Source organism: Miniopterus natalensis, chromosome 10 (genome assembly GCF_054644295.1).
Source record: "Miniopterus natalensis isolate mMinNat1 chromosome 10, mMinNat1.hap1, whole genome shotgun sequence".
Lineage (NCBI taxonomy): Eukaryota > Metazoa > Chordata > Mammalia > Chiroptera > Miniopteridae > Miniopterus > Miniopterus natalensis.
Window position 1 is genome coordinate 47,379,432 of NC_142090.1, and position 22,548 is coordinate 47,401,979.

The following is a 22,548-nucleotide window of genomic DNA, read 5'->3' on the forward strand; positions in this document are numbered from 1 at the left end:
CAGCCTGTATTCTGGTATTTCAACATTTCATCCCTCTTCTTTCCCCCTCGCTCCTCATTAGGGTTATATTGTCCTAGAAACTGAGTATCACCATGAAGCAATCACCCAGATGGATTCTTCCACTTCACAGGCTTAAGAGAATGTAGTTAAAAACACACCCAGACCCCAAAAAACCTGCAGAAGAGCTTCAGACCTAACGCAAGTGAAGGACCATTTCCAGAAGGAATAATAACTAGAAGGCTCAAATAAAGCACTGAAATAAAATCTCCCTTTGAATTACGTATAAGCAAAGTAAATGAGTAAAGTTCAAGTGCACTTTAAGAATAGAGATTTGCCATTTGCTAGAATGGGGATTTATCTCATCATCAAAAAGGGAGGGAAAAATAAAAGTAATAAAGTTACTTGTACTTAGTGTCAATGACAAAGTGCTTCACATTTTTGATGATCTTCTCTCTGGTCCATCAGTATATTGTCTGAGCTGCACATGGCTTAAAACTGTCATTCAGAGGAAAGTTGTCTCATTTTAAGGGGTTGACAGTTTCTTGAGCTGAGGCATAAAGTTCAGACATTCTTTTGTTTGTTCACTCGTTCATTCATTCACTCATTTGTTCATTCTGAAGCCCCTTCTTTGTGCTTGGTACTGAAGGGGATAGTAACACAATAGCAGAGTTCCTACTCTTCATGGCTTCACAGTCTTTTTCAATATTGAAGTGACTTGTCATATGTATTCATCAGATGATTATAGAGGACGTTTAGCCAGTGACTCCCTTTGAATTTCAAAGGAGTGTCTCGACTTCCTGCTGGGGTGATCAGCGATGAATTCATGGAGAGCAGTGATTTGAACTGGATTTCCAATGGTAATCAAAGAACTTATATGTTTATAAGCATAAACATACGATTTTGATAGGTGGAAAAGGGCAGCCCAGTGGCACCTGGGGAATGGGGAGGATAAATATCTGGGAGGTTCCAGCAATATTCATTCATGATGAAGACCCCTTGGAATAAGATGAGAAGAGTAGTTTGGAGCACCCCGGCAGAGGCCTTTGAATGGAGAACAGAGTTTGTTGTGGGGAAAGTTTTTGACAGGGAAGGCCTAGTTTCATTTCTGGCCTTGAACTTTCCTGTAGGAATTGCCCTGCTTTTTAGTCAGTGAGCCTGGCTAATGAAACACTGGGGGGCTTGTTGTTAGATTCTCCCCCTTCCAACTTCCCTGCTACTGATAAAATCTGGAAATTTCTGCCTTTAGGAGTCTGAGGAGCCAGAGAGTTCCTGAGGGGAAGCTGGACTTGCTCATTCCTGGGTGACCTCCTTTTTGTGCTTTAGCCTACCTTGCATTTTTCATTTTGATGGGGAGCCCCCTGTCTAATTTGGCACGGGGCTTACAGGTCTATAGGCTATGGTTTTCTGAGCTCTCTTGCTAATATTAAAAATCACTTTTTTTTTTAAAGGTAGTAAAGATTTTGAGCCTCAATTTCAATTTTTAAAAAAATATTTCATGTCTTATCAATCATTTAATTAAATATTTCCAACCCATTTCATTATTTTGATTAATATACTTTGGTGTAATGTGGGGTTTTTAATGCTTTATCCTTGAATAATTGAATAATAAAGCTTCACATAGTTTTAAGCAAAACTTACATAAAAGTCATTTGCTTTTGAAATGAAATAGTTTAGATAATATTGTAACTGAAATATATGAAGATCAGTTTCAACTTCTAATTCTTCTAATTATTTTTATTTTTACTTTTTTTAGATCTCCATTATCTTTATTGTTGAAAATATTACAGATGTTCCCTTTTTATCCCCATTGATCCCCTCTGCCCCACATCTATCCCACCCCTAGGCTTTCCCCATAACAATGTCTATGTCCATGGGTTATGCTTATAAACATATAAGTTCTTTGATTAATCTCTCCTTACCCACTCCGCCCTCGCCATCTTCCCTCTGAATCCCTCAGTCGGTTCCATGCTTCTGTGTCTCTGTATCCATTTTATTCATCAGTTTATTTTGTTTATTATATTCCACATATAAGTGAGATCATGTGGTATTTGTCTTTCTCTGACTGGCTTATTTCACTTAGCATAATACTTTCTAGTTCCCTCCCTGCTGTGCCAAAGGATAAGAGAACCTTCTTTTTTACAGCTGCATAGTATTCCATGGTGTAAATGTGCCACAGCTTTTTCATCCACTCATCTACTGATGGGCACTTGAGCTGTTTCCAGATCTTAGCTATTGCAAGTTGCACTGCTATGAACATAGGGGTGCATAAGTTCTTTGTAATTGGTGTTTGAGGTTTCTTAGAATATACTCTAGAAGTGGGATCACTGGGTCAAATGGCAGGTCAATTTTCAATCTTTTGAGGAAACTCCATACTGCTTTCCACAGCGGCTGCACCAGTCTGCATTTCCACCAGCAGTGTACTAGGGTGCTCTTTTCTCCACACCCTCGCCAGCACTTGTCATTTGTTGATTTGTTGATGGTAGCCATTTTCACAGGTGTGAAGTGATACATCATTGTGGTTTCAATTTGCATCTCTTTGATTAGTGAAGTTGAGCATTTTTTCATATGTCTTTTAGCCATTTGTATGTCCTTTTTGGAGAAGTGTCTATTTAGGTCCTTTGGCCATTTTTTAATTGGGTTGCTTGTCTTCCTTTTGTTAAGTTGTATGAGTTCCTTATATATTTTGGATACTAACCCTTTATCAGATGTGTCATTGGCAAATATGTTCTCCCATACAATGGGCTCCCTTTTCATTTTATTGATGGTTTCTTTTGCTGTGCAGAAGCTTTTTATTTTGATGTAGTCCCATTTGTTTATTTTCTCCTTAGTTTCTCTTGCCCTAGGAGATGTGTCAGCAAACATACTGCTACAAGAGATGTCTGAGATTTTGCTGCCTATGTTTTCCTCTAGGATTTTTATGGTTTCATATCTTACATTTAAGTCTTTTATCCATTTTAAATTTACTTTTGTGTATGGTGTAAGTTGATGGTCTAGTTTCGATTTTTTGCATGTACCTGTCCAATTTTCTCAACACCATTTATTGAAGAGAATGTCTTTACTCCATTGTATGTTTTTGCCCACTTTGTCAAATATTAATTGACCATAATGGCAAGGGTCAATTTCTGGGTTCTCTGTTCTGTTCCACTGATCTATACGTCTGTTCTTGTGCCAGTACCAGGCTGTTTTGATTACAGTGGCTTTGTAGTATAACTTGATATCTGGTATTGTGATCCTTCCAACTTTGTCCTTCTTTCTCAAGATTGCCTTGGCTATTCGGGGTGTTTTTTGGTTCCATATAAATTTTCAAAGTGTTTGTTCTAGATCTGTGAAATACGCTGTTGGTATTTTAATAGGGATTGCATTCAATTTATAGATTGCTTTGGGTGGTATGGACATTTTAATGATGTTGATTCTTCCAATCCATGAACATGGTATATTTTCCCATTTGTTTATATCTTCCTCTATTTCTTTTTTCAGTGTCCTATAGTTTTCTGAGTAAAGGTCTTTTACATCTTTGGTTAAGTTTATTCCTGGGTATCTTATTTTTTTAGTTGCCATGGGAAATGAGATTGTTTTTTTTTTTGTTTCTCTTTCTGAGAGTTCATTATTGGTGTATAAAAATGCCATCAATTTCTGGGTATTAACTTTGTATCCTGCTACCTTGCTGAATTCATTTATTGAATCTAGCAGTTTTTTGGTTGAGTCTTTAGGATTTTCTTTGTACAATATCATGTCATCTGCAAATAATGACAGCTTTGTTTACTCCCTTCCAATTTAAATGCCTTTTATGTTTTCTTCTTGTCTTGATCACTGTGGCTAGGACTTCCAGTACTATGTTGAATAAGAGTGGGGAAATTGGATACCCCTGCTTGTTCCTGTTCTTAGGGGAAATGGTTTTAGTTTTTGCCCATTGAGTATGATGTTGGCTGTAGGTTTGTCATATATGGCCTTTATTATGTTGAGGTATGATCCCTCTATTCCTACTTTGCTGAGAGTTTTTATAGAAAATGGGTGTTGCCTTTTGTTGCATGCTTTTTCTGCATCTGTTGATATGATCATGTGATTTTTGTCTTTCAATTTATTAATGTGATGTATCACGTTTATTGATTTGAGAATATTGTACCAACCCTGCATCCCTGGAATAAATTCCACTTGATCATGGTGTATGATTTTTTAATATATTCCTGATTCTGATTTACTAATATTTTGTTGAGGATTTTAGCATCTATGTTCATTGGGGATATTGGCCTGTAATTTTCTTTCTTTGTAGTGCCTTTATCTGGTTTTGGAATTAGGATAATTCTGGCCTTGTAAAAAAGTTTGGAAGTGCTCATTCCTCTTGAATTTTTTGAAATAGTTTGAGGAGGATAGGTGTTAATTATTCTTTGCATGTTTGGTATAACCCCCCTGGGAATCCATCCGAGCCAGGGCTTTTGTGTGCTGGGAGCCATTTGATTACTGCTTCAACTTCATCAGCAGTTATGAGCCTATTTAGGCTTTCTGACTCTTCCTGATTGAGTTTTGGAAGGTTGTAGTTTTCTAGGAATTTGTCCATTTCATCCAGGTTGTCCAGCTTGGTGGCATATAGTTGTCCAGAGTATTTTCTTACAGTCCTTTGTATTTCTGTTGTGTCACTTGTTATTTCACCCCTTTTGTTTCTGATTTTGTTTATTTGGGTCCTCTCTCTTTGTTTCTTGATGAGTCTGGCTAAAGGTTTATCTATCTTGTTTATCTTCTCAAAGAAGCAGCTCTTGGTTTCATTGATCTTCTGTTCTTTTGTATTGGTTTTTTTAGTCTCTATGTAATTCACTTCTGCTCTGATCTTTATTATTTCTTTCCTTCTATTTACTCTGGGCTTTTCTTGCTGTTCTCTTTCTAAGTTTTTAAGTTGTAGGGTTACAGAGTCTATTAGAAGTTTTTCTTTTGTTTTGAAGTAGGCCTATAGTGCTATGAACTTCCCTCTCAGGGCTGCTTTCATTGTGTCCCATAGATTTGGAGTTGTTATGTGTTCATTTTCATTTGTTTCCAGGAAGTTTTTGATTTCTTCCTTGATCTCTTTGGTAACCCATTCATTGTTTAAAAACATGCTTTTCAGCCTCCTATGTGTTTAAATGTCTCTTAGTGTTTTTATTGTAGTTGATTTCTAACTTCATGCCACCGTGGTCTGAGAAGATGCTTGATATGATTTCACTCTTCTTAAGCTTGTAGAGACTTGTATTTTGTCCTAACATGTGGTCTATCTTTGAGAATGTCCCATGTGCACTTGAGAAGAATGTATATTCTGTAGCTTTGGGGTGGAATGTTCTGTAAATGTCAATTAAATCCATCTGATCTAGTGTGTCATTTAGGGTCACTGTTTCCTAGTTGATTTTTTGTCTGGAAGACCTAGCCAGTGAAGTCAGTGGGGAGTTAATTTCTCCTACTATGACTGTATTGCTGTCGATCTCTCCCTTAAAGTCCTCTAGAAGTTTTTTTTTAATAAATTTAGGTGCTCTTATATTGGGTGCATATATGTTTATCAGGGTTATATCCTCTTGTTGGATTGATCCCTTTATAATAATGTAATGACCTTTCTTGTCTCTCATTATGGTCTTCATTTGAAGTCTGTTCTGTTACATATGAATATTGCTACCCCAGCTTTTCTTTCATTTCCATTTGCATGGAAAAATTTTTTCCATCCCTTCCCTGTCATCCTGCGTGAGTCTTTTTTTCTGAGGGGGGTCTCTTGTAGACATCATATATTTGGGTCATGTTTTCTTATCCATTCAGATACCCTATATCTTTTTGTTGGGGCATTTAATCTATTTACATTTAAGATTATTATTGAGAGATACTTATCTACTGCCATTTTGTTTCTTTTTTAAAAAGAGGAAAGGAGAGGGGGAGAGAGAGAGAGAGAGAAACATCAATGATGAGAGAGTCATTGATCGAGCCTACAACCTGGGCATGTGCCCTGACCGGGAATCAAACCCTGATTGCCTGGATCCTAGGTCAATGCTCAACCGCTGAGCCATGCCCGGCCGGGCTGCCATTTTGTTTCTTTATGCCTATGTTTCTCATTCTCTTTATTTCTGCTTCTAGTTATATCAGTCCCTTTAACATTTCCTGTATTGCTGGTTTTGTAGTGATAATGCCTTTTAGCCTTTTTTTTTTTTTTTTTTGGTCTGGGAAGCTCTTTATCTCACCATCTATCTTGACTGGTAATCTTGCTGGATAGAGTAGTCTTGGTTTCAGATCCTTGTTTTGCATTACCTTGAATACTTCATGCCATTTCCTCCTGGCCTGTAGAGTTTCTGGTGAGAAGTCAGATGACAGCCTGATGGGAACTCCTTTGTAGGTAACAGATTGCTTTTTTTTCTAGCTTCCTTTAAGATTCTCTCTTTGTCTTGAATTTTTGGCATTTTAATTATGATATTGTGTGTGGGCCTCTTTGGATTCTTCTTGCTTGGGACTCTCTGTCCCTCCTGAATTTGTGTGACTTTTTCCTTCACCAGGTTAGGGAACTTTTCTGCCATTATTTGATCAAACAGGTCCTCTAATTCCTGCTTACTTTCTACCTCCTCTGGCACTCCTATAATACAAATATTGTTATGTTTCATGCGGTCCCACAGCTCCCTTAGACCGTCCTCCTGTTTTTTAATTGTATTTTGTTTTGGGGTCTCTGAGTGATTTTTTCTACCCTATCTTCTAATTCACTGATCCGATCCTCAGCTTCCTCTAATCTGCTGTTTATTCCTTCCAATGTATTCTTTATTTCTGCTATGTCATTCTTCATTTCTGACTGGTCATTTTTCATAGTTTCCATATCTTTTTTCATGCTGTTGAGCATGCTTACAATCAGTATTTTGAACTCTATATCTGAGAGATTGCTTATCTCCATTTCATTTAGCTCTTTTTCTGGAGACTTCTCTTGTTCTTTTACTTGAGGCTTATTTTTTGGTCTCTCCATTTTGGCCACTTTTTTGGGTTTGTTTTTAAGTGTTATGTAGATCTACTAGGACTCTCAGTCATTTTGGAGGGTCTCTGGTACAGGCTAATTCAGGCGCAGTTTGTGACTGGCTCTGAGTACCCTGTTTGGAGTTATCAACAACTTTAGGCTTGAGGTCTCCACTTCTGGGGCTGGGTGCGTTTGGACAGGACCAACATGCACACCAAAGTCTACTTCTCTAAGGCCTGGGTCCAGAAGCTGATCATGCAAAGACTCAAAGCACCCTGAGGTCTGCCTCTGCCTGCAGACTGATTAATCTGATTCTCTTAATGAACCTCAGGCTCTAGAAGCTCCACAGGGTGGGGCGGCTGGTTATTATCAATCTCTTAACAAGCCTCAGGTTATAGAAACTCCTCTGGGCAGGCCAAGAGGCTTTCCAGCAGGGTAGGGCAACTGCTTCCCCCCTTAGGCAAAAGCCAAAAATTCACAGCCCAAGGAGGATATCTTCCACAGTCTGGGGAATGACTCAGCACAGGAATCCAGATGAGTGTCCCCTGATCTCACTCTCCAGAGCCCACAACCCCAGACTCTCCTCACACAGCTCCAGTCTACTGCACTTCCTCTCTGCCAGAGCCCAAGGTGAGTGGCTGCACATGAAACATTGTGCACTGGCTCTTTAAGATGGTGCCTGCAGTTCCAGCTGCCTCTCCTTGGCAGACAGAAACCCAGCTGCTTTTCACAGCCAGATGTTATGTGGGCACCTTTCTCAGTTCTGGTGCTCTGGGCTGGGAATCCCAGCCTGGGGTTTAGGCCCCAGAGTCCTCAGTGGGAACCCCCACAGCTTAGATATCCCTCTGGACCTTCAGCTGCTGCCTGTGGGAGCCCAGACAGCCCTCTCATGTCCACACTTCTTACCAGTCTCTGTGCAGTCTCCACTTTTCCTCCTTGGTTATGAAGGTGCTCTCCAGCTAGTCTTTAGTTGGTTTCCAGATGTTTTTTTTATGTTTTAGTTGTAATTACAGTTTAGTCCTGGGAGAGTGTCAGTGTAGTTTCCACCTCAGTCTGCTGCCATCTTGGATCCTCCTCTCACTTTTTTTGGATTGTTTGAATTTTTAGAGTTTGAACAGTTTTTATTTATTTACTTTTAAAAAAATATATCTTTATTGATTTCAGAAAGAGGAAGGGAGAGGGAGAGAGGGAGAGACAGAAACATCAATGATGAGAGATTCGTCATTGATCAGCTGCCTCCTGCACGCCCCCAACTGGGGATCTAGCCTGCAACCCGGGCATGTGCCCTGACTGAGAATCAAACCACGATCTCCTGGATCCTAGGTTGATGCTCAACTGCTGATCCATGCCTGGCGAGGCTGAGCAGTTTTTTAAATAGCACAGTTTAAAGTCTCAAGTTGTCTTAGAGGCTATAATTCTCCTGTGGTTATAGCTCCTTAGTCTTCTTCGTGACTTTAATCACTTGGATGATTAAAGGCATGTGGACGTCAGGGGGAAAGCAGCCTGGGAGTGACATTTGAAGGGCTAGATTATTCTTCTGTAGATAAGGTAAGTCAGGCACAGGATATTGTTAAAACTCTAGATTCTGATACTTTGTCATTGGGTACAGGTACTCTAGCATTTAGATGTCTTTGCTGCCCTTTGAAAGCAGTCAAACTCATAATCTCATGCAGATAACACAATAATAGTGATACTAGCCAACTTTTACTGTGTGCACTATGCTATCCCTACAGGCATTAGCTCATTTCTCATCAAAAGTCCACTATAAAATTAGCCCATTTCACCAAAGGAAACTGCAGTTAAGAAGATTACATATGGGTTCGAGTCAAGACTGCAGAGTACGTAAACACTGTATTTGTTTCCTCCCATGACCACATCAAAATTGCAACTATATTATAGAACAATCAACCCAGAGAACCATTTGAAGATTAGCTGAACAGAAGTCCTATAATTAAGGATAAAAAGAAGCCATGTTGAGACTGGTAGGAGTGGCAGAGACACAAAATGAGCAGGTCCCACACCCATGTTTGGCAGTTGAGGATGGCTATCTCAGCTGCAGAAGCCCCCACAGAGGAGCGAGGCATCCCAGCCCAGAACACCAGTGCCAGAAAAGGGAGACTCCACAACATCTGGATGTGAAAATAAGTGGGGATTCTGTCCATCCAGGTGAGAAGGAAGGCTGCTGAAAACCCAGGTGTCCTTTTAGAGTCCATGTATAACTCACTTGCTCACAGGCACTCATCCTAGGCTCTGGCAAAGGGACAGTGGCTTGAGGGGTGCCAGAGTCATACAAGGAGAAACTGGGTTGTGTGGTTTCAGGTCAAGGGCTAGAGAAACAGCTGCCATTGTCCCTTAATTGAACCCTCCTCCCACACAGCCAGAAGGTGGGAACTGTCTTTTTTGTGTTGAACCCTCTCCCCACATGGCCAAATCTGAATCTGCATTAACCTGGTGAATACCACTCACTCCACCCTGATGACTCCCTGAGAACTGCCCCACCCAACTTGAGCAACTCCTGATGCACTTTCAGTAGCTGAGCCTTACAGACAGTGGCAGCCCTTGGGGTGCCCTGTGCCTTTTGCTGAGAAGCCCCAGGTCCAGTACTGATGGCAGTCAGCCTCAGTTTACAGTATAGCCTCTCCCACATGCATCTGGGCCCAGCATAGGCAGATACCAACCATGAATCACTTTATACTTCCAAACAGGTAGCTCTGGGTTGGCCACAGGCAGCGTCTGACATTGGCCTGCACAAGAGACAAGAGCTCCTCCCAAGAGACTCCAGAACTAACATACCTGGTGGCTAGCTTCAGACCACAACAGAGTACCACCCGATTAACTCCACAAGCAGCACACCCAAAAAGTAGTCTGGGTAGGCACCAGACCCCACAGGGGCTAATCCTGCTTGATGGGGTCAGCCTTTGCACAGCAGCTCATAGGCTGTGGACTTGGCAGTTCTCACAGCCAGTCAGTCTGAGGGTTAATCCTACCCACTGATGTGCCAACACATTCAAGAATCAACTACAAAAAGGAGGGCACACACAACCCACACAAGGCACACTCCTGGAGCACTCAGCGCAAGTCACCAGGAAGACTGCACCACTGAGTCCCACAAGACACATATACATAGGACCACCCTGCCAAGACTGGGAGACATAGAAGCTATACCTAATACATAGAAACAAATATAAAGAGGCAGCCAAAATGGGTAGATAAAGAAACATGACCTAAATAAAATAACAGGAGAAATCTCCAGAAAAAGAACTAACTGGAATGGAGGCAAGCAATCTACAAGATACAGAGTTCAAAAAAACAATGGTTTTAAGGATGATCAAGAAACTTAGTGAGAACTTTAACAGAGAGATAGTAAGCTTAAAAAAGACATAGAAACCAGAAAAAGAACCAGTCAGAAGTGAACACTACAAACAAACATAGGAAGGTTGCAAAATTGAGGAGACAAAGAAACATGTCCCAAATAAAAGAATAGGACACACACAGAGGAAATGACATGAAGACACACAGGGAGAACCCCATGTGACCATAGAGGCACAGACTGGAGTGATGCATCTACAAGCCAAGGAACATCAATTATTGCCAACATCAATAGAAGCTAAGAGATAGGCATTGAACAGACCCTTACCTAGAGCCTTTAGAGGGAGCATGGCATTGCCAACACCTTGATTTCAGTCTTCTAGCTTCTATAACTGGGAAAAAATACATTTTTGAGTTTTTTTGTTTGTTTGTTTAAAGGTCAGGTTTTTTTGTGTGTTTTTTTAAAGTTTTATTATATCTTTACTGATTTCAGAGAGAGGAAAGGAGAGAGAGAGAGAAGCATCAATGATGAGAGAGTCATTGATCGGCTCCCTCCTGCACACCCCCGACTGGGGATCAAGCCCACAACCTGGGCATGTGCCCTGACCGAGAATTGAACCCTGATCACCTGGATCCTAGGTTGACACTCAACCGCTGAGCCATGCCTGGCTGGGCCATTTCTGTTGTTTTAAGTCACCCTTTTGGACACCTTGTTATGACAACCCTGGGAAGATAATACAGACTCTATAAAAATGAAAGAAAAAAAAGAAAGAACAAAACTCCAGAAAAATAACTAAACAAAATGGAAACAAGCAATTTACCAGATGCAGAGTTCAAAACACTGGTATAAGGATGCTCAGTGAACCTAGGGGAAGAGTAGAGGAACTCAGTGAGAACTTCAACGAAGAGATAGGAAACATAAAAGCAAAGATAGAAAACATATAAAAGAACCAGTCAAAATGAAGAATGCATTAACTGAAATGAAGAATATGTTACAGAAAATCAATACATTACAGTGGAGTAGATGAAGCAGAGGATCACATCAGAGATTTGGAAGATAAGGAAGCAGAAAATAGCCAATAAGAACAGCAAAAAGAAAAAAGAATTCAAAAAAATGAGGATAGTATAAGGAGCCTCTGGGACAACTTCAAGAGTACCAACATTTGTATCATGGGGTTGCCCAAAGGAGAAGAGAGAGAGTAAGGAATTGAAAACCTATGTGAAAAAATAATGATGAAAAAATTCCCTAACCTGGTGAAGAAAATAGATATACAAGCCCAGGAAGTGTAAAGCCCATAAGAAGATGAATGCAAAGAGGCCCACACCAAGTAATCATAATTAAAATGTAAAAGATTAAAAAAAAAGATGATCATAAAAGCTGAAAGAGAAAAGCAGTTAGTTACCTACAAGGGAGCATCCATAATACTGTTAGCTAGTTTCTCAACAGAACTTAGCAGACCAGAAGGGATTGGGGAAAAATATTCAAAGTGATGAAAAGCAAGGACCTACAACCAAGATTATTTTATCCAGCAAAGCCATCATTTAGAATTGAAGGACATATAAAGAGCTTCCCAGAGAATAAAACGCCAAAGGAGTTCATCACCACCAAACCAGTATTTCAAACAAATCTTAAAGGATCTTCTTTAAGAAGGAAAAAAAAGATCAAAAGTATGAAAAATAAAGTGACAATAAATACATATCTACCAGCAATTATTTTAAATGCAGATGAATTAAATGCTCCAATCAAAAGACATATGGGGCCTGAATGGATAACAAAACAAGGCCCTTACACATGCTGTGTACAAAAGATTCCAGATCAAAAGACACACACAGACTAAAAGTAAAGGGATGAAAACAATTTTATGAAAATGGAAACAAGCAAGCAAAAGAGAGGAAAAAAAACCAGGGGTAGCAATACTTATACCAGACAAAATAGGCTTTAAAATAAAGGCTAGCCTGGCTGGCATGGCTCAGTGGTTGAGTGTCAACCTATGAACCAGGAGGTCACGGTTCAATTCCTGGTCAGGGTACATGCCCAGATTTTGGGCTCGATCCCCAGTAGGAGGCAGCTGATCAATGGCTCTTTCTTAGCACTGATGTTTCTATTTCTCTCTCCTTCTCCCTTTCTCTTTCTGAAATCAGTAAAAACATATTTTAAAAAATTAAAATAAAAGCTATATAACATAAGACAAAGAAGGACCCAGGAATTGTACTTCTGAGTACTTATCCAAAGAAACCCAAAACATTAAATTGAAAAGACATATATATCCATACGTTCATTGCAGCATTATTTACAATAGCCAAAAAAGCAACCTCAGTGTTCACCAGTAGATGAATGGATAAAGGAGTGGTGCATATATACAATGGAATATGACTCAGCCATAAAAAAGAATGAAATCTTCCCATCTGTAGCAACATGGATGGACCTAGAAGGTACTGTGCTGCGTGAAATAAGTCAGACAGAGAAAGACAAATGCCATATGATTTCACTTATATGTGGAATCTAAAAAACCAAATAAATAAACAAGCAGAACAGAAATAGACTCATAGATACAGAGAACATTTTGACAGTTGCCAGATGAGAGGGCATATGGGTGATGGGTGAAAAGATGAAAGGATTAAGAAGTACAAATTGGTAGTTACAGAATAGTCATGGGGATGTATAAAGTACAGCATAGGAAATATAGTCATTAATATTATAATAACTATGTATGGTGTCAGATGGGTACTAGAATTATCAGGGTCATCACTTATTATGTTATATAATGTCTAATCACTGGGTTGTACATCTGAAACTAATATAATATTGTATGTCAATTGTATTGAAAAATAAAAAATTATTTAAAGTAAAAATAAATAAAGAATACAAACTGAAATAAAGAAATCAACAGAAGATTAAATGAAGAAGAGTATTGAATCAGAAAGTTGAAGATAAGGTAACAGAAAACATCCAATAAAAAAGAATTAAAAAATGAGGATAGTTAAAGAAACCTCTGGGACAATATCAAGTGTAACAATGTTCACATCATAGGGGTTCCAGAAGGAGAAGAGTGAGAGCAAGGATTGAGAACCTATTTGAAGAAATATTTATGGAAAACCTCCCTATCCTTATGAATGAAATAGACATACACATCCAGGAAGTGAGAAGAGTCCCAAACAGGCCCACATAAAGACACATCATAATTAAAATGGCAAAGGTTAAAGAAAAAGACAGAATCTTAAAAGCAGCAAGAGAAAGACAATTAGTTACCACTGGGGAGCTGTCATAAGACTGTCAGTTGATTTTGCAACAGAAAGGTTTCAGGCCAGAAGAAACTGGCACAAAATATTTAAAGTGAGGAAAACTAAGGACCTACAACCAAGATTATTCTACCCAACAAGGCTATAATTTGAAATAGAAGGAGATCACATTGTAAATTATATAACTGTCGAACCACTACGCTGTCCACCTGAAACAAATATAAAATAAAATAAAAATTTAAAAATTTTAATAAAAATTTTAGAAATAAAATAAAATTGAAGGAGAGATAGAGAGCATCCCAGACAAGGAAAAGTGAAAGAAGTTAATCACCACCAAACCAGTATTACAAGAAATGTTAAAGGGACTTCTTTAAGAAGAAGAAGGGAAAAATAAAGAACATAAATATAAATAATAAAATCACAAACACTATGTACCTATCAATAATCAATTTAAATGTAAGTGGATTAAATGCTCGAATCAAAAGACATGGGGTAGCTGCATGGATAAGAAAACAAGACCCATACATACGCTGTCTACAAGAGACTTACTTCTGATCAAAAGACACACACAACCTGGAAATAAAATGATAGTAAAAGATATTTTATGTGAATTAAAAAAAAAAAAAAAGCTGGGTCAGCAATACTTAGACAAAATACACTTCAAAAGAAAGGCTATGATAAGAGACAAAGAAGGATATCGTATAATTATCAAGGGATCAATCCAACAAGAGGATACAACCCTTGTAAACATTTATGCATCCAACATAGGAGCACCTAAATATATAAAGCAAATATTGTCAGACATAAAGGGAGAGGTTGACAATAATACAGTCAATCTACCCATTGACCTCAACAGCAGCCTTAAACGACACATTAGATCAAATGGACTTAATTAATATTTTTAGAGTATTTCACCCCAAAGCAGCAGAATATACATTCTTTTTAAGTACACATGAACATTTTCCAGGATAGACCATGTCAGGACACAAAACAAGTCTCAATAAATTTAAGAAAATTGAAGTCTGACCACAATGGTATGAAACTAGAAATGAATTACAAAAAAACCCCCCAAAACCCAAAAAAACAAAAAACCTGAAAAGCACACAAAGACATGTAGGTTCAATAACATGTTACTAAAAACTGAATACGTTCACAATGAGATCAAAGAAGTATCAAAAGTTACCTTGAAACAAATGAAAATGAGAACACAACAACCCCAAATCTATGGGACACAGTGAAAGCAGTCCCAGGAGGGAAATTTGTAGGCCTACTTCAAGTAACAAGAAAAATCTCAAATAAACAATCTAAGTTTCCATCTAAAGGTACTAGAAAAAGAGTAAAAAACAGACCAAAGTAAGTAGGAAAAAAAGGAAATAATAATGATCAGAGAGGAAATACACAAAATAGAGTCTAAAAAATAACAACACAAAAGATCAATGAAATCAAGAGGTTTTTAAAAATATGTTTTTATTGATTTTAGAGAGAGGCATGGAGAGGGAGAGAGAGAAACATTGATGTGAGAGAGAAACATCGATTGGTTGCCTCTCATATGCATCCTGGCTGGGGACTGAACCCACAGCTTGGGCATGTGCCCTGACCAGGAATTGAACCAGTTACCTTTTGGTGCATGGGACAATGCTAAACCAATGAGCCACACTGGCCAGGGGAAGAGATTCTTTTTCTGAAAAAATAAATAAAATTGATAAACCTTTAACCAGATGAATCAAGTAAAAAAGAGAGAGGGCCCAAATAAATAAAATCAGAAATAGAAGAAGAGAAGTGACAACTGACACCAGAGAAATACAAAGGATTATAAGAAAGTACTATGAACAATTAAATGCCAACAAATTGGACAATCTGGAATAATTGGATAAGTGCCTAGAAACATACAATCTTCCAAGACTAAATAAAAAATAAACAGAAAATCTGAACAGACCAATAACTATTAACTAAATTGAATCAGTTATAAAAATCACTCCCAACAAACAGAAGTTCTGGACTGGATGTCTTCACAAGTGAATTTTGCCAAACATCCAAAAAATAATTAACACTCTTTTCAAACTATTTCAAATGAGGTCAGCATTACCCTGATGCCAAAACCAGACAATGACACTACAAAAAAAGAAAAAAAAAAAAGAAAAAGACCAATATCCCTAATAAACACAGATGCAAAATCCTCAACAAAATATTAGCAAACTTAATTCAGAAATACATTAAAAAGATCATACACTATTATCGAGTGGAGTTTATTCCTGGGATGCAAGTTTGGTTCAATATTAGCAAATTAATGTGATACATCACATAAACAAATTAAAGGATAATAATTTTATGATAATGTCAATAGATGCAGAAAAGGCATTGACAAAAGCCAGCATCCATTTATGATAAAAAAAAAAACAACCTCTCAGCAAAGTGCAGAGACACCATACCTCAACATAATAAAGGCCATATATAATAAACCTTCAGCTAATATCATATTCAATGGAGAAAAGTTAAAAGTGTTTTCCTTAAGATCAGAAACAAGAAAGGGTGTCCACTTTCCCCACTCTTATTCAACACAGTACTGGAAGTCCTAGCCTTAGCGATCAGACAAGAAGAAGAAATAAAAAGCATCCAAATTGGAAAGGAGGAAGTAAAACAAACTGTCATTATTTGCAGATGACATGATACTATATACAGAGAACCCTAAAGATTTCTCCAAGAAACTTCTAGAACTGATAAATTAATTCAGTAAAGTATCAGTATACAAAATTAATATTCAGAAATCAGTTGCATTTTTATACACCAAAATAAACTATCAGAAAGAGAAATTAAGAAAACAATTCCACCCTGGCCGGGCGGCTTAGTTGTTTGGAGCAACATTGTGGGTTTGATTCTCAGTCAGGGCACATACCTAGGTTGCAGGTTTGATCCTTGGTCAGGGTGTATACAAGAGGCAACCAATAGTTGTTTCTCTCTCACAGGGTTCAATTCCTGGTCAGGGCACATGCCCGGGTTTGTGGGCTCCATTAGTGACTCTCTCATCATTGATGTCTCTCTCTCTCTCCCTCTCCTTTCCTCTCTCTGAAATCAATAAAGATATATTAAAAAAAAAAAAGAAAGGAAGAGGAAAGGTTCTTAGTTGCAGGTAACAGAATCCATCAGCACTACTTTATGCACAAAAGCATTTATTAAGGGAAGTATTTTACAGAATTAGGAGGGCTTGAAGAAATAAACTCTAGGTCAGGCTTCCAGGAATAACCCTCCAGACCACATTACTGAACAGCGCTGCCAAAGAGTTGCTGTCTTGACTGCGGCCAGGAAGCTGCCACATCCCCCTGGCTCCAGGCCCCCTCTGCCGTGGTCTGCACCAGCAAAATGGGTGCCTTGTGTCCTACTCCTCTTCCCGTGCAACTCAGAGCCTCAGTCTCCTCATTTATAAATCGTGAGTGGCATCTACCTCCAGGCCATATTTAATGCATTTCACAACTGGTGTGGCATAAGCGCAGACCAACGAGAATGGTTGTAGATAGTAAATCACTCATTAAAACTTCCTGGTGCTGACCAGCTGAATATCAACCCTCTTGGCAGTATTACAAGAATAAAATGGGCTTGCCACAGTGATGCCAAGCGGACAGGATTGTCATGATGGTCCTGGGTGCATAGCACATAGTGGTTTCACTGAGATTACACAGGGTGTAAACAGTCAGTCTGAGGTGAGAATTTCTTGAACACTCCTAAGACCTTAAAGGAGAGACTATTCTCACAGATTTGGAGAATAAATACAGGATGGTGAGGGTAAGAGGCTGGCATCCTAGTCTTAAAATCTGAATGTGGTGGCATCTGTGCCATCTACCTGAGCACAATGCCGGAGACAAGGAAGGGGGCTGGTGGCGATGGGTGGAGGTGTGCATGGTCACTCAAGGGGGAGGCTGCTCTGTTTCTCAACTGTTGTTCTAGTGAAGCAGGTGGATATGTCTGAGCCTGAGAGGTACTGGAAGGAGAATAACTGGAAGCATTAGGCTTTGGGGTGCCTCCGCTAGAATGATGGGCACTAAACCCGCCTGAGGGAAAGGTATGGACAGGAGTAAACACATCAGAGACTGGAGCGCAGGATCTTGAAAGTTTAATGAGGACAGTTAGTGAAGCCATTTTCTGTGATTAATTGAATCCAAAGCATCACTTAAATCAGGTAGAATCCTGGTGGACAGCAACCGTTTAATTCAGCTACTTAAAGGCCATTTTTGGAACTCTTAATAGTGCACTGTCAGTAGGACTTGGATTCTAACTCCAGACAGATAAAGGTCCACTAAGTCCCCGAGAGGAGGACTTAAAATTTGAGCTAACCAGCCCTGGCGACGTGGCTCAGTTGCTTGGGCATCTTCCCATGTAGCGAGAGGTCCCAGCTTTGATTCCCAGTCAGAGCGCATGACCCGGTTTTGGGCTCAGTCCCTGTTAAGGGGCATGCAGGAGGTAGCTGGTCGATGTTGCTTTTTCATCGATGTTTCTCTCTCCCTTTCTTTTCCTCTCTCTTTCCCTAAAATAAATAAAAACATTTAAAAAAAAATTTGAGCCAACTCAACAGAACTGATGCACCTGAACATACGAGAAAAGGCTCAAGGAGATAGATCAAAGTAAAGTGGAGTCACTGAGGGATTTTTACTTCTTTTGTTTTTTATTTTTTTAAGATCTCATTTGAGGTCCTAGAAAAGTGATATGAAGAAAGGCAATAACTGAACTCAAGGCTATTAGAGAGAATATTGTTATCGTGTTTTGTGAGCAAATGAACATGTTATATAAGCAATTTAACAAGGGCCATGCACAAAGCACAGAATTTACTATTATCAGAAAATAAAGCTTACAACTGAATGTATCTGATGCATATTTAATGAAGAGCATAATCAAGGGATATTAGAGCTATAAAGGACCTGGCCAAATGTCTGGTTCAACCTCCTTGTTTGCACAGATGAGGAAAATCAGTGTAGAGATGATACCTGTGTCTTGAGTTTGCACAAATGGGTGGGCAGGGATTGACACTTGGGCCACTCAGCTCTCCAGGCCCATCCACTTAATTGTTATTGTGCTGCAGGAGCCTGAGCCATAAACAGACACAGCATGGCACGTCACACTGCTGTAACTCGACAAAGACTTCTGGGGGGGCAGGTGGGAGAGGGAGAATGGGACTGAGTCAAAGTTGCTCAGGAGGCCCTGGAAGTCTATGGATTTGGAACTCAAAGGGCAGAGCCTCCCTCTTCTCAGAGGAGGGGTGTCTAGAGCTGGGCACTGTGACTGCCCACCCTTTGCTCCCACCTGCCCACATGCTTGCCAGGTGGCTACAGAGTTGGGAGACAGCCTGGCTTAAGGGGGCAGAGGGATGGGTGCCCATGAGTCAAGGGAAGGAATACTCCTCTTTAGATACCCCAAGTTAGTCTTTTCCTCCTGGTGACTGTCCTCAATTTCACCACTTAAATACACAGCTATTTTTTTTCATCTTCCTTACCTTCTTGTGGGTGGATTTCCTTTCTCTGCTTGCTTGCTTTTCTTATTCCATTTCTCCCTCTTTACTTGTCGGGAGGTTATATTTCCTATTTCTATATTTTTTTAGTGTTTGCCTTGATACTTTAACATGTATACATAACTTACCAAAGTACAAATTTAATCATACTTTAATTCTTTTCTTATAAAGAATTAAGGACATTTGACTCTTTAACTCAGAGCATCCTCTCCTTACTTCCAAGCCATTGCTGAATGTTTTAATACCTTTTTTAACCTTAAAAATTAGAAATTGTTATTATTTTGTACAGTGTTTATATTTACTTCTGTGTTTACCAGTTTCTTTACTCACAGTCCATACTCAACTCTGTCTTTTCTTCTGAAGTATATCCTTCCTTAGTGCAGGTTCTGTTGGTGCAAAACTCCCTCATTTTGGTTGTTTCATCTGTCTTCTTGAGGATAATCCCCTTTCCCCCTGACTCTGGCAACCACCAATCTGATTTGTTTCAATGAATTTGGTTATTGTTAGATTCCATATATAAATGGGATCACACAGTATTTGTCTTTCTCTGTCTGACTTATTTCACTCAGCATAAGGCCTTTAAGTTCAATCCATGTTGTCACAAATATCAAGATTTCCTTCCTTTGTATGGCTAAGTAATATTCCTCTGTGTGTGTGTGTGTGTGTGTGTGTGTGTGTCTTACATTTTCTTTATCCATTTGGCCATTGATGGACACCTACATTATTTACATATCTTGGCTATTGTAAATAATTCAGCTGTACTTTAAGAAGTATATTCGTCATAAGTAATGCAGGGCCTAGCATTCTCAGGAAGGGATTTTTACAATAGTAACCCATAATCCTAGCAGAAGAGGAATCCCCACAAGTGTGCTGACCTATTCAGTTTTCATACCCCAACTAATTCCAAAATTACTTTAGGTGGTTCCAGTGGTGTGCTGGAGTTATCTTGTACAGCCTTATAAAACATGTACTGTTACACTTTCAGGAATCTTGCAAGTTTGTTAAATATAGTCATTATTAAGAATTAAATTATATTAACTTGCAATTAAATAACATTAAAAACAAAAGTAATAAATATATTAATCACTTCCTAATGGTGTTTCACTATTATTTATATTGTTGAGGTCACTTATGCCTATTGCATCTATGTGGTGAACATGCTACAGAATGGTTCCTACTGCACACCTTCTTACTGCACACTTCCTACTGCACACCTTCCTAACCCATGCTGAGCAGCCTCATGTGGGTGTCTTGAAATTGGCCTTGGTGGGAATATTTACACTATGCAAATGTGCCAAATCAAGGCTTATTTATTGCTTTATCGATTGTCTAGACTTCATAAAATGATGGATAGAATGGTAACAGTGCAGAGTAAACTTAAAAATATGCCTTGTTTACAGCAGTGACATTTTGAATAGCAGAAAGAATTGAGGAAATATCCTCTAGTATTTGCAAACAACCAATTTAACAAAGAATGTTCTCACATCATTGAGGAATGAATGAAGTTCTGACATATGAGATAGGTCTTTGTTGTTTCACTTTCACTTTCCTTGTTAAAGTAATAAAAATATCAACTAATATTCCTGTCTGAACTGTTCTTGATTGTTGATTGCAGCCACAGGTTAGCTGTGGATAAAGAGTTGCTCAAAAATCAACGAAAGTATTCTATGAGAATCAATTGGCTGCATGAAATTGACAATAATGAGCATTGTGTATTTTATTATTTACTCATTGTGCATTATACATTTATAGCAGCAAAATTTGTAATAAATTTATATATGTATGTATCTGTCGCATTTTTTTTTTTTTTTCAGAGAACCAGTTGTGAATCATTCACCAGCACATCTCTGCTGAGAGGGATACACAAATGTAATAAAATGACATGGATTTAAAGTAGATGAGAAAGAAAAAGGAACAACGAGGAGAGGGCCATATTAGAGCTGGAAATGATGTTAATACAAAACTTCCTATTAGAGTGTGCAGACATGTGCCATGGTTGGCCACAGGTTTGTCTCTAAGCTCCTAGCACATCTTGTATGAAAAAAATCATTATGTACTGACTTTTCAGTGTTTTGGGAGATTGTGTCCTTTCTAAGCCAAGTCCAGAAGGAATTTTATCCTGAGGTTTGTGTAGAGGAGCAACATGTTTTTATAAATGTCAATAATGTCCTTAGAGCAAACCCTCATTCAGCCACAGAGATGTCCCAGTAGAGACCCTCTCTGAAGGGTGAAATCTTCTTGCCAAAGCACATTTCTGCAAGAGGTACATATTGAAGTGTTTATAGATGAAATAATATGAACTCTGGGATTTGTTTTAAAATTCTTCACAAAACAAACAAATAAACAAACATCTGTTGGGGTGAATAACTGAAACCAAAAGAGTAAAATATTGATAAATGTTGAAGCTGGGTGATGGGCAATTAAAGATCCATTTTACTTTGAGAGAAGATTGAATCTGATTAATATGTCCTTTGTCTGTTATTTTATAACAACTTCTCCTCCCCCCTCCCCAACACACCTTTATTCTCCCCACCCCCATGCTATTCATGTGGTGGCAAAAACGACCATTTGTCCTGTAGAATTTCCTACATTGTGGATTTGGCTATGACTTCCTTCAGGTGACAAAAAGTGTTACCTGAACAGAGAAATCCACTAAACTTATCCATTATCCTACAGGAGGGAGACCCAAAGGCAGGAATGTTTATTTATTTTTTAATATGTTTTCTATAGATTTTTCTATAGAGAGAGAGAAAGGGAGAAGGAGAGAGAGGGAGAAACATCAGTCGACTGCCTCCTGCACACTCCCTACTGGAGATGGAGCCTGCATCCTGGGCATGTGCCCTGACAGGGAGTCAAACCTGCGACCTCTCAGGTGCATGGGAGGATGCTCAGCTAACTGGGCCACACCGGCCAGGGTGCAAGGAGGAAATGTTTTAATGGAAACAAGAGAGGGGAGAGATGAGGCCGCCTGACCTTAGGAAAGAAATCACAGTAAAGTGGGCACAGTCCACAGGGAAGATGAGGGGAATGGGGGCCAAAAAGGAGAGGAGAGAGAAAAAGAAACTCTCCAGAACCTCTGTTAGTCCTGATTTCTGAGTTCTTTGTTTTGCAGCACCTTCCTTTCCCTGGCATCTTAACCCTCAGGCAGAGTGGCGGGGGCAGGGGCAGAAAGATAGTTGTCAGGGGCATTTTCCCCCTTCTGGTTGCACTTCTGAGCTAAAACTTAAGGAAGATTTAAATATACATATATTTATACGCACACACACATGTATATATTTAGCCACATGCTAAAAAAAAGGGCAAATACATTTAAAATAAAATAAATTTTGAAGGGGCAGCATCTTTATTACCTACCATCTTTTGGATTCATTTCATGTTCAAATAAATAGAAAACTACTTGCAAAATGGCAAATTAGACCCAGATTTACCCGCAGGTGGCATTTCATGCTGTAACTTAATGGTACTTCATCAACATCGGCTTTTCTGGGCTCACTGATGAGTTCGCACTTTGTGAAAAGTGCTTTGCCATAATTTTTCATTAGCTTCACGAATTATGCCATTTGGCTAA